This window comes from Rattus norvegicus, chromosome Y, assembly GCF_036323735.1.
Source record: "Rattus norvegicus strain BN/NHsdMcwi chromosome Y, GRCr8, whole genome shotgun sequence".
Taxonomy (NCBI): domain Eukaryota; kingdom Metazoa; phylum Chordata; class Mammalia; order Rodentia; family Muridae; genus Rattus; species Rattus norvegicus.
Genome location: NC_086040.1, coordinates 24,789,987 through 24,814,919, shown reverse-complemented (window position 1 = coordinate 24,814,919; position 24,933 = coordinate 24,789,987). Strand labels below are relative to the sequence as shown.

General features: G+C 39.0%; 3 long non-coding RNA genes across 5 annotated transcripts in view; 2 read left to right on the top strand and 1 right to left on the bottom strand.

Moving 5' to 3' along the window:
- LOC134484477 (uncharacterized) overlaps positions 1-24,933 on the top strand; it is a 413,639-nt gene that overhangs the window by 165,811 nt on the left and 222,895 nt on the right. The window lies entirely within an intron of this gene.
- Positions 1-24,933, bottom strand: part of LOC134484479 (uncharacterized) — a 90,931-nt gene that overhangs the window by 28,051 nt on the left and 37,947 nt on the right. Inside the window, exon 3 of one of the 2 annotated variants that reach the window (XR_010061942.1) lies at positions 22,462-23,359. The exons of the other annotated variant lie outside the window; for it this stretch is intronic. This is a non-coding gene — a long non-coding RNA (uncharacterized LOC134484479). Of the gene's footprint in view, positions 1-22,461; positions 23,360-24,933 lie in introns of those variants that run through there. 2 annotated transcript variants of the gene reach the window in all.
- Positions 17,892-22,415, top strand: LOC134484478 (uncharacterized). Of its 2 annotated transcripts, none has more exons than XR_010061939.1 (3): positions 17,892-18,021; positions 20,168-20,329; positions 22,296-22,415. It is a non-coding gene; the product is annotated as an uncharacterized LOC134484478 (long non-coding RNA). The 2 variants fall into 2 exon arrangements; XR_010061940.1 differs by lacking the exon at positions 17,892-18,021 and adding an exon at positions 18,143-18,472.

Below are 24,933 nucleotides of genomic sequence, written 5' to 3'. Positions count from 1 at the left end.
CCCAAGAGGAAACTGTATGAGGCCTCTGGGCTCCCGTGGGGGAGGGCCCAGGAACGCAGGACCACTGTGCCTGAGACACCACCAGAACCAGAAGGAAACAGACCGGATAAACAGTTCTCTGCACCCAAATCCCGTGGGAGGGAGAGCTGAACCTTCAGTGAGGCAGACAAGCCTGGGAAACCAGAAGAGACTGCTCTCTGCACACACATCTCGGACGCCAGAGGAAAAAGCCAAAGACCATCTGGAACCTGGTGCACTGAAGCTCCTGGAAAAGGCGGCACAGGTCTTCCTGGTTGCTGCTGCTGCAGAGAGCCCGTGGGTAGCACCCCAGGAGCGAACTTGAGCCTCGGGACCACAGGTAAGACCAACTTTTCTGCTGCAAGAAAGCTGCCTGGTGAACTCAAGACACAGGCCCACAGGAACAGCTGAAGACCTGTAGAGAGGAAAAACCACACGCCGGAAAGCAGAACACTCTGTCCCCATATCTGAATGAAAGAGAGGAAAACAGGTCTACAGCACTCCTGACACACAGGCTTATAGGACAGTCTAGCCACTGTCAGAAATAGCAGAACAAAGTAACACTAGAGATAATCTGATGGCGAGAGGCAAGCGCAGGAACCCAAGCAACAGAAACCAAGACTACATGGCATCATCGGAGCCCAATTCTCCCATCAAAACAAACATGGAATATCCAAACACACCAGAAAAGCAAGATCTAGTTCCAAAATCATTTATGATCATGATGCTGGAGGACTTCAAGAAAGACATGAAGAACTCCCTTAGAGAACAAGTAGAAGCCTACAGAGAGGAATCACAAAAATGCCTGAAAGAATCGCAAAAATCCCTGAAAGAATTCCAGGAAAACATAAATAAACAAGTAGAAGCCCATAGAGAGGAGACACAAAAATCCCTGAAAGAATTCCAGGAAAACATAAATAAACAAGTAGAAGCCCATAGAGAGGAGACACAAAAATCCCTGAAAGAAATCCAGGAAAACACAATCAAACAGTTGAAGGAATTAAAAATGGAAATAGAAGCAATCAAGAAAGAACACATGGAAACAACCCTGGATATAGAAAACCAAAAGAAGAGACAAGGAGCTGTAGATACAAGCTTCACCAACAGAATACAAGAGATGGAAGAGAGAATCTCAGGAGCAGAAGATTCCATAGAAGTCATTGACTCAACTGTCAAAGATAATGTAAAGCAGAAAAAGCTACTGGTCCAAAACATACAGGAAATCCAGGACTCAATGAGAAGATCAAACCTAAGGATAATAGGTATAGAAGAGAGTGAAGACTCCCAGCTCAAAGGACCAGTAAATATCTTCAACAAAATCATAGAAGAAAACTTCCCTAACCTAAAAAAAGAGATACCCATAGACATAAAGGAAGCCTACAGAACTCCAAATAGATTGGACCAGAAAAGAAACACCTCCCGTCACATAATTGTCAAAACACCAAACGCACAAAATAAAGAAAGAATATTAAAAGCAGTAAGGGAAAAAGGTCAAGTAACATATAAAGGGAGACCTATCAGAATCACACCAGACTTCTCGACAGAAACTATGAAGGCCAGAAGATCCTGGACTGATGTTATACATCCCCTAAGAGAACACAAATCCCAGCCCATGTTATTGTATCCAGCAAAACTCTCAATTAACATTGATGGAGAAACCAAGATATTCCATGACAAAACCAAATTTACACAATATCTTTCCACAAATCCAGCACTACAAAGGATAATAAATGGTAAAGCCCAACACAAGGAGGCAAGCTATACCCTAGAAGAAGCAAGAAACTAATCGTCTTGGCAACAAAACAAAGAGAATGAAAGCACACAAACATAACCTCTCATCCAAATATGAATATAACGGGAAGCAATAATCACTATTCCTTAATATATCTCAATATCAATGGCCTCAGCTCCCCAATAAAAAGTCATAGATTAACAAACTGGATACACAACGAGGACCCTGCATTCTGCTGCCTACAGGAAACACACCTCAGAGACAAAGACAGACACTACCTCAGAGTGAAAGGCTGGAAAACAACTTTCCAAGCAAATGGTCAGAAGAAGCAAGCTGGAGTAGCCATTCTAATATCAAATAAAATCAATTTCCAACTAAAAGTCATCAAAAAAGATAAGGAAGGACACTTCATATTCATCAAAGGAAAAATCCACCAAGATGAACTCTCAATCCTAAATATCTATGCCCCAAATACAAGGGCACCTACATACATAAAAGAAACCTTACTAAAGCTCAAAGCACACATTGCACCTCACACAATAATAGTGGGAGATTTCAACACACCACTCTCATCAATGGACAGATCATGTAAACAGAAATTAAACAGTGATGTCGACAGACTAAGAGAAGTCATGAGCCAAATGGACTTAACGGATATTTATAGAACATTCTATCCTAAAGCAAAAGGATATACCTTCTTCTCAGCTCCTCATGGTACTTTCTCCAAAATTGACCATATAATTGGTCAAAAAACGGGCCTCAACAGGTACAGAAAGATAGAAATAATCCCATGCGTGCTATTGGACCACCACGGCCTAAAACTGGTGTTCAATGACAATAAGGGAAGAATGCCCATATATACGTGGAAATTGATCAATGCTCTACTCAATGATAACCTGGTCAAGGAAGAAATAAAGAAAGAAATTAAAAACTTTTTAGAATTTAATGAAAATGAAGGTACAACATACCCAAACTTATGGGACACAATGAAAGCTGTGCGAAGAGGAAAACTCATAGGGCTGAGTGCCTGCAGAAAGAAACAGGAAAGAGCATATGTCAGCAGCTTTACAGCACACCTAAAAGCAGAACAAAAAGAAGCAAATAAACCCAGGAGGAGTAGAAGGCAGGAAATAATCAAACTCAGAGCTGAAATCAACCAAGTAGAAACAAAAAGGACCATAGAAAGAATCAACAGAACCAAAAGTTGGTTCTTTGAGAAAATCAACAAGATAGATAAACCCTTAGCCAGACTAACAAGAGGACACAGAGAGTGCGTCCAAATTAACAAAATCAGAAATGAAAAGGGAGACATAACTACAGATTCAGAGGAAATTCAAAAAATCATCAGATCTTACTATTAAAAACCTATATTCAACAAAACTTGAAAATCTTCAGGAAAAGGACAATTTCCTAGACAGATACCAGGTATCGAAGTTAAATCAGGAACAGATAAACCAGTTAAACAACCCCATAACTCCTAAGGGAATAGAAGCAGTCATTAAAGGTCTCCCAACCAAAAAGAGCCCAGGTCCAGATGGGTTTAGTGCAGAATTCTATCAAACCTTCATAGAAGACCTCATACCAATATTATCCAAACTATTGCACAAAATTGAAACAGATGGAGCACTACCGAATTCCTTCTATGAAGCCACAATTACCCTTGTACCTAAACCACACAAAGACACAACAAAGAAAGAGAACTTCAGACCAATTTCCCTTATGAATATCGATGCAAAAATATTCAATAAAATTCTGGCAAAGCGAATTCAAGAGCACATCAAAATAATCATCCACAATGATCAAGTAGGCTTCATCCCAGGCATGCAGGGATGGTTTAATATACGGAAAACCATCAATGTGATCCATTATATAAACAAACTGAAAGAACAGAACCACATGATCATTTCATTAGATGCTGAGAAAGCATTTGACAAAATTCAACACCCCTTCATGATAAAAGTCCTGGAAAGAATAGGAATTCAAGGCCCATACCTAAACATAGTAAAAGCCATATACAGCAAACCAGTTGCTAACATTAAACTAAATGGAGAGAAACTTGAAGCAATCCAATTAAAATCAGGGACTAGAGAAGGCTGCCCACTCTCTCCCTACTTATTCAATATAATTCTTGAAGTTCTAGCCAGAGCAATCAGACAACAAAAGGAGATCAAGGGGATACAGATCGGAAAAGAAGAGGTCAAAATATCACTATTTGCAGATGACATGATAGTATATTTAAGTGATCCCAAAAGTTCCACCAGAGAACTACTAAAGCTGATAAACAACTTCAGCAAATTGGCTGGGTATAAAATTAACTAAAATAAATCAGTTGCCTTCCTCTATACAAAAGAGAAACAAGCCGAGAAAGTAATTAGGGAAATGACACCCTTCATAATAGACCCAAATAATATAAAGTACCTCGGTGTGACTTTAACCAAGCAAGTAAAAGATCTGTACAATAAGAACTTCAAGACACTGAGGAATGAAATTGAAGAAGACCTCAGAAGATGGAAAGATCTCCCATGCTCATGGATTGGCAGGATTAATTTAGTAAAAATGGCCATTTTACCAAAAGCAATCTACAGGTTCAATGCAATCCCCATCAAAATGCCAATCCAATTCTTTAAAGACTTAGACAGAACAATTTGCAAATTCATCTGGAATAACAAAAAACCCAGGATAGCTAAAGCTATCCTCAACAATAAAAGGACTTCAGGGGGAATCACTATCCCTGAACTCAAGCAGTATTACAGAGCAATAGTGATAAAAACTTCATGGTATTGGTACAGAGACAGACAGATAGGCCAATGGAATAGAACTGAAGACCCAGAAATGAACCCACACACCTATGGTCACTTGATTTTTGACAAAGGAGCCAAAACCATCCAATGGAAAAAGATAGCATTTTCAGCAAATGGTGCTGGTTCAACTGGAGAGCAACATGTAGAAGAATGCAGATCGAACCATCCTTATCACCCTGTACAAAGCTTAAGTCCAAGTGGATGAAGGACCTCCACATCAAACCAGACACACTCAAACTAATAGAAGAAAAAATAGGGAAGCATCTGGAACACATGAGCACTGGAAAAAATTTCCTGAACAAAACACCAATGGCTTATGCTCTAAGATCAAGAATCGACAAATAGGATCTAATAAAACGGCAAAGCTTCTGTAAGGCAAAGGACACTGTGGTTAGGACAAAACGGCAAACAACAGATTGGGAAAAGATCTTTAACAATCCTACAACAGATAGAGGCCTTATATCCAAAATATACAAAGAACTCAAGAAGTTAGACCGCAGGGAAACAAATAACCCTACTAAAAAATGGGGTTCAGAGCTAAACAAAGAATTCACAGCTGAGGAATGCCGAATGGCTGAGAAACACCTAAAGAAATGTTCAACATCTTTAGTCATAAGGGAAATGCAAATCAAAACAACCCTGAGATTTCACCTCACACCAGTGAGAATGGCTAAGATCAAAAACTCAGATGACAGCAGATGCTGGCGAGGATGTGGAGAAAGAGGAACACTCCTCCATTTTTGGTGGGATTGCAGACTGGTAAAACCATTCTGGAAATCAGTCTGGAGGTTCCTCAGAAAATTGGACATTGAACTGCCTGAGGATCCAGCTATACCTCTCTTGGGCATATACCCAAAAGATGCCTCAACATATAAAAGAGACACGTGCTCCACTATGTTCATCGCAGCCTTATTTATAATAGCCAGAAAATGGAAAGAACCCAGATGCCCTTCAACAGAGGAATGGATACAGAAAATGTGGTACATCTACACAATGGAATATTACTCAGCTATCAAAATCAACGAGTTTATGAAATTCGTAGGCAAATGGTTGGAACTGGAAAATATCATCCTGAGTGAGGTAACCCAATCACAGAAAGACATACATGGTGTGTACTCATTGATAAGTGGCTATTAGCCCAAATGCTTGAATTACCCTAGATCCCTAGAACAAACGAAACTCAAGACGGATGATCAAAATGTGAATGCTTCACTCCTTCTTTAAATGAGGAAAAAGAATACCCTTGGCAGGGAAGGGAGAGGCAAAGATTAAAACAGACACAGAAGGAATACCCATTCAGAGCCTGCCCCACATGTGGCCCATACATATACAGCCACCCAATTGGACAAGATGGATGAAGCAAAGAAGTGCAGACCGACAGGAGCCGGATGTAGATCGCTCCTGAGAGACACAGCCAGAATACAGCAAATACAGAGGCGAATGCCATCAGCAAACCACTGAACTGAGAATAGGTCCTCCATTGAAGGAATCAGAGAAAGAACTGGAAGAGCTTGAAGGGGCTCGAGACCCCAAAAGTACAACAATGTCAAGCAACCAGAGCTTCCAGGGACTAAGCCACTACCTAAAGACTATACATGGACTGACCCTAGACTCTGACCCCATAGGTAGCAATGAATATCCTAGTAAGAGCACTAGTGGAAGGGGAAGCCCTGGGTCCTGCTAAGACTCAACCCCCAGTGAACTAGACTATGGGAGGAGGGCGGCAAAGGGGGGAGGGTAGGGAGGGGGGCACCCATAAGGAAGGGGAGGGGGGGAGGGGGACTTTTGCCCGGAAACCGCGAAAGGGAATAACACTTGAAATGTATATAAGAAATACTCAAGTTAATAAAAAAAAAGAAAGAAAAGTAGGGAAATAAATACCACAAAACAAACAAACAAACAAACAAAAAAAATAAAGAAAATCAATGCCAACGAAACAGAGTCTTCTGGTACTATATGGATATTGAAAGATTGTACATGGATAGCCCTATGGCTCGAACTGCATATGTAGCAGAGACTGGTTTTGTTCGGCCCCAATGGAAGGAGATGCCCTTGGTCTAAATGAGGTTTTATTACCAATTCAAGGGAATGTCAAAATGCAGTAAGAGTGATTATACAAAAAAGGTAGGGGGACCGGTTAGGGATCTTATGGGCAGGAAACAGGGAAAGGCAAAAATATTTGAAATGTAAATATGGACAAATCAAATTAATAAAGCAAAAAAATGCTAAAAAATAAAAAAAGTAAATAAGTTAAAGATAAGAAAACTGCCATTTAAACACATATTGACTGAGAAATCTAAGGGGTCACGATCAGGAGTCAGAGAAATATTATTGAAAAGACTGATATGATGAACTAGAAACATGTCTCACTCCCAAATACCAGTATCAGACACAAACTGAACTAAGGTTATCCAAATAATCGAGGAGTTTATTCTGAGTAAGGACATAATATTTGTCTTTCACTTCTTCCTTAGGACTTTTTTCTTTTGGGCAAAAAAATAAAAGCCATGAGCTCTAAGGAAAAGGACAGCCCCCTTCCCAACAAATGGCTTTTGTTATAAAGATATTAATGATATAAACTCCCTGACTTACAGGAATCACTAGAAGCAGGGAAGTCCAGATTCTTCTGACCGAGTCTGAACACCTGATCCCATATGTGGAAGGCTCAGATCAATTCTATCTCTTCAACTTACCTACTCAACTCCTACCAAAGACTCAGTGAAATTTTCCAGGGTCGACATATTTCTTCATTTTTTTTCTACCAAGACAGAAGGCCATCTTTGTTCTCCCCATCGCTGAGCTCTTCACCCTCTTTGTTCTCATTCCCAAATTGCTGTTTGCTCTGAACTAGAGGCCAATTAGTTAACCCTATAGGTATTGAAAGAATATCTGAGAGGTATTTGCAGACACAACAAAACTTGTGACATCACAGGAGAAGGTAGGGCTCTCCAGGACACAAGTGATTTTTCAGGGAGGGCCTAATTATGATGTAACTGAGAATTGCCATGGCCTACTGCTGAGCAGCTTTCCTTACATTGCCAAGATTAGAGGGTGTCTTTTCCAGGAGTGTGTCGTTTGAAACAGTGGAAATCTTTACATACTCCATCTCCATAAAGAAAGAGACCTCTCTTTGCATCATTAGTGGTTACATGCTCTGAATGGTGAAAATTAGTTAGGGGCTTGGCATGGGTAGAAAAGAACTAGGAACTTGGAGTGGAGGAGAATCTTCTGGATAATAATTTTATTCACTGGACCATTCCTGTGAAAGACAATTCAATTTCCTAGGGGTTTTCTGTTTCTCAAAGGGCAGTATTCTCCCAACAGACCTTTAATTGAAAGAATATTGTATTACATTTTCTTACTGTACATTCCTTGATAGTGGACTTTACATATATTCCTGAATGTGTATTCAAAAATTGTTTTCCAGTTCAATTTTTTGCAATGATTTTGGCTTCAAAGAAGGCCCAGCTTTAGAGTGAATATAAGTTTAAAATTGTGTATCTACTTCAAATGATAAACTCCCAAATCCTCATTTTATCCAAAATTTTTCAGACATCAGTAAAGCAAAGGACAACATGGACTACAGAATGTGGTTCTGTAGTCCCATTAGATATCAGTTCTCAAAAATGTATCTTCCTGTGTTCCCATGGCCAGACTTGAGGGTTTTGGATGTTCTACCATGATCTTACTTCAGGCCAAACATAAGATACAGGAGGATGTACAGGGAGAGGAATGGCTTGAGGTCCAGTGAAACCTCAAGTTCAATAGGTTCATAAGAACAGGAGGTAGTCTATTTGGCATTGTCATTTGTGGATTCTACATTCTTGACAAAGTTATGCAGAATCCATGTTAACATTCCACCTACCCTCATAGTTGTAGGAGAAACCAAAAGTGTGTTTGTGTATATATATATATATATATATATATATATATATATATATATATATATACATATATACATATATATATATATATATATACATATATATATATGCCACCAAAACTAGAGAAGATTGATGAAGCTAAGAAGTGCATTCTGCCAGGAACCAGATGTAGATATTTCCTGAAAGACATATCTAGAGCCGGTCAACTATATACAAGAATGCTAGTGGCAAACAGTGTACTGAAAACAGACCTCTTGTTGGAAGATTTTGAAAAAGGATTACAAGAGCTGAAGGTGCTTTCAACACCATGAAAACAACAATGCCAAAAAACTAGATCTTTCTGGTACTAGACCAATATTCAAAGAATGTGCATTGACAGACCTATGGTTACAACTGCATATGTGGCTGAGGATGGCCTTGTTGTGCACCAATGGAAGGAGAAGCCCTTGGTCCTCCCTAGGATTCTCTCCTAGTTCAAGGGCATGCCAAGTGGACTTAAGGGGGATTAAAGGAAGGACTTAAGGGGGATTAGGGGAAGGGAACGGGTAGGGATCTTATGGGCAGGAAACTGGGAAAGGAAAAAAAAACATTTTAAATGTAAATATAGAAACATCCAGTTAAAAAAGCAATAAAATTTGCTAAGAAATAAAAAAATGGAAGAAATTGAAGAAAAGAGAACTGCCAGATAATCACATCCATTAACTTGGAAATCTAGGGGATCACTGTCAGGGAAGGGTAGTAGAGTAATACTAGTGAAAGACTGAGATGGTGAAGTCTCAACTAGAAGCACTTCTCTCTCCCAGATATCAGTGTCAGACACAAACTGCACTATAGGAATCCAAAGCATGGAGCACTTTATACCGAGCTTAGGACACAATGCTTATATTTCCATTATTCCTTAGGACATTTTCTTCTGGGCAAAAAGAACAAAAGCCATGAGTTCTCAAGAAAACTATTGTACCCTTCCCAACACTCAGATTTGGGATAAACAAGTTAATGTTATAAACTCTCTGACATCCAGGAACCATAACAAGCAGGGAAGTCCAGCTGCTGAGAGGCTCCCAGCTCCTGATTCCCATATGAGGAAGGCTCTGATCAATGTTATCTTTTCATCAAACCAACTAAACCCTACACAAGATTCACTGAGCTTTACCATGGACAAGATATTTCTTCATTTTTCTTATACCAAGGCAGAAGGCCAGCTTCTTCTCCCCATCTCTGATATCTTCATCCTCTTTCTTCTCCCTCCCAAATGGCTGTTTGCTCTGAATTAAAGGCCATTTAGTAAACCCTAGAGGTAATGAATGAATATCTGAGAGGCAGTTGCTTTCACGACAACACCTGTAACATCACAGAAGAAGCTAGAGCCCTCCAGGATACAAGAGATTTTTCCAGGAGGTCCTAATGATGATGTCACTGAGACCTGCCATGGCCTACCTGCAAAACATCTTGAGCAGGTATGTTGACAGAAGGCAGCCGAAAAAAAAAAATACTAAATGTATGACATCGCAGTTGTGATGATCATTCATTAATTAGACCCGTTACCATAGAGATGTCTTATTCAGGGGAATGTATGGATGATAAAGCAGTAAATGGCCCTGAATTAAGAACCAGATGCCTGGTAAAGTTTCACGTTATTCACCCCCATGTTGTATGGGCCCTGAGCGAGAAGAGGGGGACTAGTGGGCAGGTTGTTGATTTTGCAGAGAATGGTAGAAATAGAAACCAATTGGGGTAGGTAATAGTATTATTGAAGAGAAAGGTTTATGACTTTTATGGTGTATGTCTGATAACACAAATATGTCCATAAATCATTATTTTAATGTATTTGAGAATATTCATGTTAATATGCAATGAAGTTAAAGTTGGGTTTTATGTCTTAATTCATTAATTTAAATTACATTTTTATATGATAGGGGAATATATATTAATGTATGACATACATTAATTTTGTAATGTTCTAGATTATTTAATGTACAATATAAACCTGACGTCTGTCTTAGACATATCCTGCCATGCCGTTCAATGTAGGTAGTTATAATATACATTGTTACTGGCAATTCATAGAGTTCTGTGGACCCAAGACAGGTAGCCTGGTCAAGCTGAATTACCAGAAAACTGCCAATTGTTTCTGAAAGAATGATCTTTCCTTCTCCTGTTCACTACCAACCTGTGATTCAAGGTATCCATTTGATTCTTTTGCATGCTCACATCTTATTTATACTGTGAAGTCTCAGGTAGCAGGTCAGTATGATCATGGGTTTTAGGGACACTTGTTGGGAATCCAGGTCAGTGATCTTGTTACCTTCAGTCACAAGGCAGACATCTCTTTGATGTCAATAGTAGTAAGCCTAGCAGATCATAGGGGAATCCAAATATTCTCTTGGAGAGCCAAGACCTTCTCTAAATTCTTAATGTCCTTTACTCAGCAAAAGGACAATTTTGTCTCTGTATTATAAAAAAGACATGTGGAGTATCCAAAGCATAATGTCTGTGGATGTACAAGATGACAGGTTTCCCCTTTCCTTATTTGACATCCTGAGTCAGAGTGATAAATCAGTTCTCTTCTCTGGGCCTAGGTACCTGGCCCTAAGGCTGCCGTGAAATAATTTCAATAACAGTAACTATTGAAGCTACTCGATACCTTGCTCAATGTTTAATGAAAATACTACCAACTGTGCTGACTATTGCATTAGAGTCTTTCTTGGGATGGGGTTTTGCAGTAATCCATTAGGTCTGTCTAGATAAATTGGACCATTGTTGTTACCTTGGACAGTCAGTGATGAGCATCTGTGGGTCTACACCACACAACAGGGTAACAGGATTTATGTCAAGTGGGTCTTCTTAACTACACTCCAGGATGGTGCAGGAATAGTATCTGTAAGTGTGCAACAGGGACATATAGAAGGCAGGGTCTCATGAATACACTTGGGAGAAAATAGGGAGGCAAATTTTAAAACAGGGGCAGAAGGAACACCCATTCAGTGCCTGCCCCACATGTGGCCCATATATATACAGCCACCAAACTAGATATGATGGATGAAGCAGCAAAGAAGTGCAGGCTGACAGGAACTGGATATAGATCTCTCCTGAGAGACACAGCCAGAATACAGGAAATGCATAGGTGACTGCCAGCAGCAAACCACTGAACTGAAAACGGGGCCCCAGTTGAAGGAATCAGAGAAAGCACTGAAAGAGCTGGAATGGGCTCAAGACCCCATATGAACAACAATGCCAAACAACTAGAGCTCCCAGGGACTAATCCAATACCTAAAGACTATACTTGGACTGACCCTGGCTTCAAACTCATAGGGACAATGAATAGCCTAGTAAGAGCACCAGTGGAAGGGAAAGCCCTTGATCCTGCCAAGACTGAACCCCCAGTGAATGTTATTGTTGGGGGGAGGGTGGTAATTGGGGGTAGGTTGGCAAGGGGAACACAAATATAGAAAGGGAGGGGGAGGGGTTGGGGGATGTTAGCCCGGAAACCAGGAAGGGGAATAGCAATCGAAATGTAAATAAGAAATAATCAAGTTAATATAGATGAGAAAAATAATAGAAGCCAGATTGTGGTGTTCCTTGTAGAAAGGCTTCAACTCTCTTGTCTGATAGGAGTATAAAATGCTGACACAGAATTAACTACCTTGCTTCTTTCACAGAAGAGGGGCAGCTAATATAGCCTTTAGACAAGTGATCATTCCTGAGGCTACAAGGTCCAGTTGTTTAGAGAGATGCACACAAGTTGTTTTCACGGCCCTAAAATGTTCATGTAAATCCTTCATGCAGTGTCTTTTCATGTGTTTCGTGAAAAAAAAAAAATGGAAACATTCTGAGGAACCTTGAAATTCTAGGAGTTAAACCACAATGAACTATCAAGTATCAAACTCCATATCATCTGTCTCCATGCAGATTAGGTTCTAGTATCCCCATGTGTTCTGGGGTATCTAGGATTTGCTGTTTCTCCAAAACCCTGGTATCCAGGCAGAGCAATACCCACACACACAAATAATCTCTCAAACCTGTCTAGTACCTCCGGAGTTGAGAACAGTAGGATTACATCAACCATTCTATGATACAGGTTCCTTTTGCCTCCCCCAGATTTTTGCCAATATTGTTGTCCTCCTAATATAGAAATGTGAACATTCCTAGCTCACCCTTGCTAGCTAAGTGATTATAACTCTTGGACCAGTGCCTCAGTGTCCCTTGTTCAATTATTTTGAGCTTCAGGAGAGAGGAGGAGGTTATCTCTCTGTTGTAAGGGTGTCAACCTGTGAAACTTCTGAGGCCATCAACAGACAGGACTGAAGAATTTTGAAATCCATGAAAGAATAGGGTCTAAGGTATTTGCCCACTTTAACTCATTCTGAAATGGTCATTCAAATGTTAATTTTATCTCCTTTGCAAAAAGCACCTGAAGAATACATCTTCCAAGAACAAGAAAATCTACATACTTTACTGGAGATTCAGACTTCTGAGTGTATATGAGATCGGAACTATGGGGTTGGTAGTCTCTACCCTCTATTGCCAGTCCCTCATATCTTGGATAGTTCATATGATAAATAGCCCAGTTTCTTCTCAAGTAATGACAACAACTCCAGTGAGACTGTGAGGATATCAGGATGCCCATCTCTTTCAGTTGGTAATATAGACTGTATCTCTCCCTTTGCTTCCAGAGTGTGCATTATTTAATCTACATATGCACAAATGATCTGGTTAGTTGAATAATTATGGGATTATGTTTTAGGGACAGGTATGGGAAGATAGATTCTCCCAATATACCTAGGATTCTTCACTACTAATCTGAAACTACAAGTGTGAGTTTTAGTCCAACTATCTTTTTAATACGTTTCAGGACTTTCACAAAGAAGATATTCTTTTGGTAAACAGAAAAAAGGTTAACTTTTTTAGTATATGTAAGTCGAACTGTGTCTAATTTTTCAAAAAGATGATGGTTGCTTTCTGTTTATGCAAGAGGCCTCTTGCCAGAAGGAAACAGGAAGAAGGGGGGCAGTGAGACATGATTAATAACAGGTGAGTTATTATCCCCTTGCCTATGTCAATGGCATGTTTGCTGCTTCAGAGACATTAAGGGAGTTTTCCTTTTGCTACCGTGAATGGTACCTTTTGATCAGGTAATTGTCACAGTACATTATTGAAGACTGAATATGTAGATCCAGTGACCATTATGAAATCAATTGCTTTGTCACAATTTTAGGTTTTACTATAGATTCTTGGAGTACAGTAGCCTGGGTGCCATCACTGTCCTAACTGTAGGACTTGCTGTACCTTTTACTTCCAATTACAGCACTTATTTTCCAATGTTCACTTTATTTTCAAGAGGTATATTGGTCTTTCTCCATGGGTTGCTTGCTCGCTTCTAGCCCTTTTCATGTTTGTTTTAACAGACTTTATTATTATTCAGATTTACTCTTCTGCTTACCGCTTATGGCCTTCTTTTCTTTTTTTGAGTACATTTAGTTTATTGTAAAAAGTGATGGAGGGGGAGAAAATAAATGATACGAAATATTCATAACATTAACATATAAACGTTCCATTATTATTTCACTTTTGGTACATCCACATTGTTTATGTTGTCTACAATGACAACAAAGAAGCAAATTCACAAATCTAATAGCATTAGATATCAGCATTCAGCTTTCATATTCTACATGATCTTTGAAGAATCTGCTCCCATGCTCCTCAAAATCATTTTGTTCACTCCAGTCCCCTGAATGATGAGATCATTCATGGCAATTGTAACAACAGAAGAGTGAGACAAGAAGGAAAAAAAATGCATGACCCCTGTGTTATCCCTTACATCATTGTCCTGGACTCAACAACCTATCACATCCTTCAGCATTTACCATCCATATCAAGTCACACAACTACATTTGAAAGCTGAGGCTATACTTCCCATGTATAAGCAATGATGGCATATGACACAGCCCATCCTTCCATGTGAAAAACATGCAGGTTTACTCCTTTTCTGCATAAAATCACACTCAACAGTTCTTTCCTTAGCTTTTATTTGCCTATGAATTCTTGCTAGGAAAAGACATTAAACTACCACATTCAGCATGCTCCTTTGAGAATTTTGTCTTCCTCTGCAGAATGTTTAAGAAACCTTTTCTATCTTAAAAGTTTGGTCAATAAAATTGCCATTATTCCTTTCATTAAAAATCCCAGTCACCTATTCTTATTATTGTTTATTGCTATTTTTACTATTTTTATTAATACTTATTAGTATATACTTTAGAAGTAAGTCCTACCAAGCTCTTGAAGACTTTTATCCTAACAAGACTTAAAGCTATATGTTATACAACAAGCCATTCCAGGACTTAGCACCTTAAACTACTGAACACTTTCTGACAGCCTCGGGAACAAAGCAGGACAACAACTGTAATGTCTCTACCCCCGTTAGCTTCATCTGTTCTGAGGTCTGTTGCTAAAAGCAATCGGAAGGTCAGACAGGATGCAAGCAGAAGAAAAATAAACTTATTTATTTGACAAAGGAGATTCAGTGACAGTTATCAAAATAAAAACAAAGAAAAACCTGCTTATTCTGCTTCCCAACATAGAGTGGATGGAAAAAAAAATGCCTTTTTAAAAATATCATATATGTTTTTAACTTCTTTTTTTTAGCATGCCATTTCTTTTCTTTTCTTTTTTTTTATTAACTTGAGTATTTCTTATTTACATTTCCAGTGTTATTCCCTTTCCTGGTTTCCGGGCCAACATTCACCTAACTCCTCCCCTCCCCTTCTATATGGGTGTTCCACTCTCCATCCTCACCCCATTGCCGCCCTCCCCACAACAATCATATTCACTGGGGGTTCAGTCTTAGCAGGACCCAGGACTTCCCCTTACACTGGTGATCTTACTAGGATATTCAATGCTACCTATGAAATGAGATTCCAGGGTCAGTCCATGTATAGTCTTTAGGTAGTGGCTTAGTCCCTGGAAGCTCAGCTTGGTTGGCATTTTTGTTCATATGAGATGTTGAGCCCCTTCAAGCTTTCCAGTTCTTTTTCTGATTCCTTCAACGGGGGTCCTGTTATCAGTTCAGTGGTTTGCTACTGGCCTTAGACTCTGTATTTGCTGTATTCTGGCTGTGTATCTCAGGAGAGATCTGCATCCGCCTCCTGTCGGCCTGCACTTCTTTGCTTCATCCATCTTGTATAATTGGGTAGCTGTATATGTAAGGGCCACATGTAGGGCAGGCTCTGAATGGGTGTTCCTTCTGTGTCTGTTTTAATCTTTTCCTCTCTATTCCCTGCCAAGGGTATTCTTATTCACCTTTTAAAGAAGGAGTGTAGCATTCACATTTTGATCATCCATCTTGCGTTCCATGTGTTCTATGCATCTAGGGTAATTAAAGCAGTTGTGCTAATAGCCACTTATCATGTGCATGCCATGTGTGTTTTTATGTGATTGGGTTACCTCACTCAGGATGATGTTTTCAAGCTCCAACCATTTGTCTATGAATTTCATAAAGGCATTGTTTTTGACATCTGAGTAATACTCCATTGAGTAAATGTACCACATTTTCTGTATCCATTCCTCTGTTGAAGGGCATCTGGGTTCTCTCCAGCTTCTGGCTATTATAAATAAGGGGGTGATGAACATAGTGGAGCATGTGTCTTTTTTATATGTTGGGGCAACTTTTGGGTATATGCCGAAGAGTGGTACAGCTGGATCCTCAGGTAGTTCAATGTGAAATTTTCCTAGGAATCTCCAGACTGATTTCCAGAATGGTTGTACCAGTTTGCACTCCCACCAATAGTGGAGGAGTGTTCCTCTTTCTCCACATCCTCGCCAGCATTTATTTTTACCTGAGTTTTTGATCTTAGCTATTCTCACTGGTGTGAGGTGAAATCTCAGGGTTGTTTTGATTTGCATTTCCCTTATGACTTAAGATGTTGAACATTTCTTTAGGTGTTTCTCAGCCATTCGGCATTCCTCAGCTGTGAATTCTTTGTTTAGCTCTGAACCCCATTTTTTAATAGGGTTATTTGTCTAACTTCTTGGGTTTTTTGCATCTTTTTAATATAAGCCCTCTATCTGTTGTTGGATTGGTAAATATCTTTTCCCAATCTCTTGGTTGCCGTTTTATCCTAACCACAGTGTCCTTTCCCTTCCAGAAGCTTTGCAGTTTTATGAGACCCCATTTGTCAATTCTTGATCTTAGAGCATAAACCATTGGTGTTTTGTTCAGGAAATTTTTTCCAGTGCCCATGTGTTTGAGATGCTGGCCTAGTTTTTCTTCTATTAGTTTGACTGTATCTGGTTTGATTTGGAGGTCCTTAATCCACTTGGACTTAAGCGTTGCACACGGTGATAAGCATGGAACGATTTGCACTCTTCTACATGCTGACCTCCAGTTGAACCAGCACCATTTCCTGAAAATGCTCTTTTTTCCATTGAATGGTTTTGGCTCCTTTGTCAAAAGTAAAGTGCCCATAGGTGTGTGGGTTCATTTCTGGGAGCTGCCTTATGTATAATACCCAAGAGCTAGAAGAATCCGTAATGGCATTCATCAGAGGAATGAATACAGAAAATGTAGTACATCTAAACAATTGTGTACTACTCAACTCTTAAAACCAATTATCTCAAGAAAGCCAAAGACAAATGGGATGATCTAGAAAATATCATAATGATTGAGGTTACCCAATCACAAAATGGTATGAAATCACACATTTTATGAAATCACCAAAAGTGGATATTGGCACAAAAGCTAAAATTACCAAAGATGCAGTTCACAGACAACTGGAAGCTCAATAAAATGATACACAAAATGTGCATGCTTTAATCCTTTTCAAAAGGTGGACACAATAATATCTATGAATTTCGAGCAGAGACTGAGGAAATCCCATTCAGAGCAGGCCGTACATGTGGCAAAAATATATACACATCAGTCACCAAAACTAGATAAGATTGATGGAGCTAAGAAGTGCATTGTGCCAGGGACTGTATAGAGATCTTTCCTGTGAGACACAGCTAGAGCATATCAAATAAAGAAGGGAATTCTAGAGGCAAATCAGTGAATTGAAAACGGACAGTAGGGGAGTTATAGAAAAAGAGGAGTGGGGCCGGTTAGGGATCATATGTGCAGGTAATAGGGAAAGGAAATAACATTTCAAATGTAAATATAGAAATACCCAATTAAAACAGGAATAAAATTTGCTAAAAAAAATAAAAAGAAATAAAGAAATTTAAGAAAAGAACACTGCGAAGTATTCACAGCTATTGACTCAGAAATGTAAAAGTCATTTTCATGGAATGATAGTCAGAGTAATACTAATGGAAAGACTGAGATGATGAAGACTCAACTAGAAACACTTCTCTCTCCCAGATATCAGTATCAGACAAAAACTGCACTATAGGCATCCAGAGCATGGTGGAATTTACTCTGAGGCGAGGACTCAATACTTGTCTTTCCATTCTTCCTTAGGACCATTTTCTTCTTAACAAAAAGAATAAGGCTATGAGATCTCAGCAAAACAACTGTGCCCTGCCCATCACTTGGCTTTGGAATAAAAAAAAATAATGATATAAACTCTTTGACTTCCAGGAATGATATGAACAGGTAAGTCCAGATGCTTCTGAAAGGCTCCCAGCTCCTGATTCCCATATGTGGAAGATTCACATCAAGCCTAACTCTTCAGAGATCCCTCTCAATCCCTACTAAGGACTCTGAGCTATCCCAAGGATGATGTACATCTTCCTTTTTTTATACAAAGATAGAAGGCCAGCTTCCTTCTCCACATCACTGAAATCTTTATCCTCTTTGTTCTCCCTCCCATATGGCTGTTTACCGTGAATTAGAGGTCAATTATTAAACCCTAGAGGTACTGCAAGAATATCAGAGAGGCAGTTGCAGCCACAACAACACTTGTGATGTCACAGAAGCAGCTAGGGAGTCCAGGTTACAAGAGATACTTGCAGTAGGGCCAAATCATGATGTCACTGTGAACTGCCATGTCCTACCTGCTAAACAGATTTCCCTACATTGACCAGATTTTGAGTGCCCTTTCCAGGTACGTCTCCTGTGACACAGTGGAAACCTTTACATAGTCCATCATTCTAAAACTGTAGAAATCTCTTTTCTTCATTAGTGGTTACATGCTTTGAATGGGGAAAGTTAGCCATGGGTTTGGCATGTGTATAAACGATTTAAGAAAATGGAGTGCAGGAGATTCTTCTAGATAATAATTTTTTCCCAGGTTCATTCCTGTGAAATACATAAAAATTTTGTAGGTTTTCTCTGTTTCCCAAAGGCCAGTATTCTCCCTACAGACCTTTAATTGAATGAATATTGTGTTTCAATTTCTTATTGTACATTCCTTGATAGGGAACTTTATAAATATTCCTGAATGTTTACTCAAAAATTCTGTTTTAAAATTCCATTTTTTGCAATGATTTTGGCCCAATGATAAAGTGAATATAACAGTGTAAATATTGTGTACCTACTTCAAATGATAAACTCCCAAATCCTTATTTTATCCAATAATCACAGACATCAGTAAAGCAAAGGACAATATCAACTCTAGAATGTGGTTCTGTAGTCCCAAAAGATAATCAGATCTCTAATATCTCCCTTCCTTATTTTCAAGGTTCTGACATGAGGGTTGAGGGTTTTTTAACCTGATTCTTTGTTCAGGCCAAACATAAGGTTCAGGAGGATGGACAGTGAGAGGAATGTCTTGAGGTCCAGGGAAACTTAACTTCAATAGTTTCATAAGTAGAGAATGGCATCTATTTGGCATTGTCATTTGTGGATTCTACATTCTTGACCCAGTTGTGCATAATCCATGTTAAAATTCCACCAAACCTCATAGGTGTAGGAGACACCAAAATTACATAAGATTGATGAAGCTAAGAGGTGCATGCTGCCAAGAACTGGAGAAAGATCTTTCCAGAGAGTCATAGTTAGAGCATGTTAAATACAGAAGTGAATGTTAGTGGTAAACTGGTGAACAGAAAGCATGTCTCTTCTTGGTAGATATTTAGAAAGGATTACAAGAGCTGAAGGGACTTTCAACCCCATAAAAACAACTATTCCAACAAACCAGAGCTTTCTGACACTAAACCAATATTCAAAATCTGCCCATGGAAAGTCCTATGGCTCCAACAGCATATGTGGCAGAGGATGGATTCCTTGGGCACCAATGGATGTAGAAGCCCTTGGTCCTTCTCAGGTTTGGTTCCCAGTTCAAGGAAATGTCAAGGTGCAGTAAGGAGGGTTGTAAAAGAAGGGGAGTCGGTCCAGTTACGACCTTATGGAGAGGAAATTTGGAAAGAAAATAGCATTTGAAATGTAAATATAGAAATAGCCAATGAAATAAACAAAAATTTACTAAAAAAATGGAAGAAATGAAAAAAGAAACTGCTAGCCATTCTCACCTATTGATTCAGAAATATAATGAGTAACTGTCAGGGAATGGTAATCAGAATAATAATGGTGAAAAGACTGATATGATTAAGAGTCGACTAGAAGCACTTCTCTCTCCCAGATATCAGTGTCAGACACAAACTGAACTATAGGAATCCAAAGGGTGGAGGAGTTTACCCTGAGATGAGGACATAGTACTTGTCTTTCACTTCTTCCTTAGGACATTTTTCTTCTGGGCAAAAAGAATAAAAGCCATGAGCTGTCAGGAAAACAACTGTGACCTTCCCAAACTTGGGTTTTGGGATAAAGAAATTAATGATATAAACTCTCTGATTTCCAGGAACTGTAAGAGCAGGAAGTCCAGATGCTTCTGAGAGGACCCCAGCTCCTAATTCCCATTTGTAGACGGCTCAGATCAAGACAATCTCTTCATGAAACAACTCAACACCTACTAAGGACTCAGAGAGCTTTCCCAAGGACCTTTTTTGTACCAAGACAGAAGGTCAGCTTTCTTCTCCCCATCTCTGATATCTTCATCCTATTTGTCCTCCCTCCCAAATGGCTCTTTACACTGAATTATAGGCCAATTAGTAAACCATAGATATATGGAATGAATATCTGAGAGGCAGTTGCTGTCAGGACAACACTTGTGACAACACAGAAGAAGATAGGGCTCTCAAGGATACAAGAGATATATTACGGGGGTACTAAGGATGATGTCACTGAGAACTGCCATGGACTACCTGCTAAACAGATTTCCTTACATTGACCAGATTTGACGGTGCCCTTTCTAGGAGAGTCTCCTATGACACAGTGGAAACCTTTTGTACTCCATCTCTCTAACGCTAGAGACTTCTCTTTGTGCATTAGTGTTTACATGGTCTTAATGGACAAAATTAATCGGGACTTGGCATGGGTAGAAAAGATCTAGGAAGATGGAGTGGAGGAGATTCTTCTTGATAATAATTTTGCTCCCTGGTCCATTCCTGTGACATACAGTTCAATTTCCTAGTTTTTCTCTGTTTCCCAAAGGCCATTATTTTCCATACAGACCTTTAATTGAGTGAATATTGTATTTCATTTTCTAATTCTTCATTCCTAGATAGGGCACTTTGTATTCATTCCTGAAAGTGTACTCAAAAATTCTCTTTTACAATTGCATTTTTGTAATGATTTTGGCAAAAAAGAGGGCCGAAGTATAGAGTGCAGAGAACAGTGTAAATATTTTGTACCTACTTCAAATGATAAACTCCAAATTCTTATTTTATCCAAAAATTATCATACATCAGTAAATCAAAGACAACATGTACTATACAATTTGTTTCTCTATTCCCATTTGATATCATTTCTGCAATATCTTCCTTCTTGTGTTCCCATGGCCACACTTGAGGTTTTTGGATATTTTACAATGATTCTTTTTTCAGGCCAAACATAAGACTTAGGTGGATGGGCAGGGAAAGAAATGTTTTGAGTTCAACTGAAACCTCAATTTCAATAAGTTCATAAGGACAGGAGGGAACTTTGCATCTGTAGATTCTACATTCTTGTTCTAGATGCGCAGAATCAATGGTAAATTCCATCTAACCTCACATAGGAGCCAATATATATATATATATATATATATATATATATATGATAGATAGATAGATAGATAGATAGATAGATAGATAGATAGATAGATAGATAGATCTGCCACCAAAATAAGATAAGATTGTTGAAGTTAAGAAGTGCATTCTGCCAGGAAGAGGATATAGACATTTCCTGAGAAACACAGCTAGAATATGTCAATTACATAAGTGAATGCTTGTGGCAAACCAGTTACTTGTAAATGGAACTCTTGTTGATAACTTTTGAGAAAGGATTACAAGAGGTAAAGGGGTTTGCAAACCCATAAGAAAAACAATGTCAATGAACCAGAGCTTTCTAGTACTAGACCAATATTCAACGAATGTACATGGACATACCTATGGCTCCTACTGCATATTTAGTACCAGATGGCCTTCTTGGGAACCAACAGAAGTAGAAGCTCTTGGTCCTCCCTATATTTGATTCACAGTTCATGGGAATGCAAAGGGGTAGTAAGGGGATTATAGTAGAATGGGAGGTGGACTGGTCAGGGATCTTAGAGACAGGAAATTGGAAAAGGAATAACATTTGTAATGTAAATATAGAAATATCAAATTTAAAAAAGCTATATATTTTGCTAAAAAAGAAAAAAATGAAAGAAATAAAAGAAAAGAAAACTGCCAATTAATTACACCCTTTGACTCAGAAATCTAAAGGGTCACTGTCAGGGAATGGTAGTCAGAGTAATACTAGTTCAAAGACGAAGATGGTGAAATCTCAAATGAAGCAATTTTCTCTCCCAGATATCAGTGTCAGACACAATCTGCACTCTAGGAATCCAAAGCACGGAGTAATTTACTCTGAGCTGAGGACACAATACTTGTCTTTCCCTTCTTCCTTAGGACCAAAACCATCAGCTTTAAAGAAAACTGTGCCCTTCCCAACACTTGGCTTTGGAAAAAAGACATGAATGATATAAATTCTCCGACTTCCAGGAACCATAACTAGCAGGGAAGTCCAGATGCATCTGAGAGGCTCCCATCTCCTTATTACCATATTTGGAAGGCTCCAATCAATACTATCTTTTCAGCAAACCTTCTCAACCACTACCCAGAAATGACTGAGATTTCCCATGGACCACATATTTCTTTTTTTTTATAACAAAGCAGAAGGCCAGCTTCCTTCTTCCCATCTTTGATCACTTCATCCTCTTTTTTCTCCTTCCCAAAGGCTGTTTATGCTGAATTAGAGGCCAAATAGTAAACCCTAGAGGTACTGAAGGACTATGGAGAGGCAACTTCTGTCAGGACAACACTTGTTACATCACAGAAGAAACTAGGGATCTCCAGGATACAACAGATTTTTTTAGATAGGCCTAATGGTGATGTCACTGAGAATTGCCATGGCCTACCTGCTAAAGTGTTTTCCTTTCAATGACCAGATTCGAGGGTGCCCTTGCAAGGTTTGTCTCCTGTGAAACAATGGAAACCTTTTCATACTACATGTCTTTAAAGCTAGAAACTTCTCTTTATTTCCTTAGTGGTTACATGCTCTGAAAGGAAAAGATAATCAGGAGCTTTGCATGGGTAGAAAAGATCTCGGAACATGGAGTGGAAGAGATTCCTCTGGATAATAATTTTATTACCAGGTCCATTACTATGACATACAGTTCAATATCCTAGGTTATCTCTGTTTCCCAAAGGCCAGCATTTTCCCTACAATCCTTTAATTGAATTCATATTTCATTACAGTTTCTCATTGTACATTCCTTGATAGGTGACTTTATATATTCCTGAATGTGAAGTGAAAAATTCTGTTTTCCAATTTCATGTTTTTTTGCAATGATTTTGGCAACCCAAGGGTCCCACCTAACGTTGAATATAAAAATGTAAATATTATGTACCTACTTCCAATGATGAACTTCCAAATCCTTAGTTTATCCAAAAATTTCCAGACATCAGAAAAGCTAAGGAAAACATGAAATATAGAATATGGTTCAGTAGTCTCATTAGACATCAGTTCTTTAATATCTAACTTCCTGTTCCTCTAGGACCAGACGTGAAGGTTTTCGTGGTTTTACCATGGTTGTTACTTCAGGACAAACATAAAATTCAGGAGGATGTGCAGGGAGATGAATGGCTTAATGTCCAGGGAAACTTCAACTTCAATAGGTTCATAAGAACAAGAGGGAGGTGTTTGGAATTGCCATTTGTGGATTCTACATTCTTGACCTAGGTGTACATAATCCATGTGAAAATTCCACCTAACCTCATAGCTGTAGGAGCCACCAAATGTATAGTTGGAACCAGATGTACATCTTTCCTGAGAGACACAGCTTGAGCAAGTCAAATACAGAAGAGAATGCTACTGGCAAACCAGTGAACCAAAAATGGATCTCTTGTTGGTAGTTTTTGAGAAAGAATTACAAGAGCTTAAGGGGATTTCAATTCCATAAGAACAACAATGCCAGTGAACCAGAGCTTTCTGGTACTAAACCAATATTCAAAGACTGTACTTGGACAGACCTATGTGTCCAACTGCATATGTAGCAGTGGATGGCCTTGTTGGGAACCAATGGAAGGAGAAGTTCCTGGTCCAACCTAGGTTTAACTCTCAGTTCAAGGTAATATCAAGGTTCACTAAGTTAGGTTATAGAAGAATGTTAGGGGGACTAGTTACGGGTCTTATGGACATGAAACTGGGAAAGAAAATCAAATTTGAAATTCAAATATAGAAATATCCAAATAAAAAAAGCAATAAAATTTGCTAAAAATTAAAAAAATGAAATAAATTAAAGAAAAGACATCTGTCAGCTAATTACACATATTGACTCAGAAATCTAAAGGGTAACTATCAGGAAATGGTAATCAGAGTAATACTAGTGGAAAGACTGAGATGATGAAGTCTCAACTAGAAGCTCTTCTCTCCCAAATATCAGTGTCAGACACAAACTGCACTATAGGTATCCAAAGCATGGAGGCGTTTACACTGAGCTGAGGAGACAATACTTGTCTATCCTTTGTTTCTTCGGACCTTTTTCTTCAGGGCAAAAAGAGTGAAAGCCATGAGCTCTCACTAGAACAACTGTGCCCTTCCCAACAACTGACTTTTGGAATGAAGAAAATGATTATATAAACTCTCTGAATTCCAGAAACCATATCAAGCAGGGAAGTCCAGATGATAATGAGAGAATCCCAGCTCTGGATTCCCATGTGTGTAAGGCTCAGATCAAGGCTATCTCTTCAGATACAACACTCAACGCCTACCCAAGACTCACTGAGCTTTCCCATGGACCATTTATTTCTTCCTTTTTTTATACAAAGAGAGAAGGCCAGCTTCCTTCTCTTTTATCTCCCTAACAAATGGCTGTTTAGCCAGAATAAGAGGTCAATGAGTTAACCCTAGAGGTCCTCAAAGAATATCCAAGAGGCAGTTGCTGTCACCATGACACTTGTGACATCACAGAAAAGCTAGAGCTCTTCAGGATACAAGAGATATTTCAGGGAGGACCTAATGATGATGTCACTGAGAACTGCCATG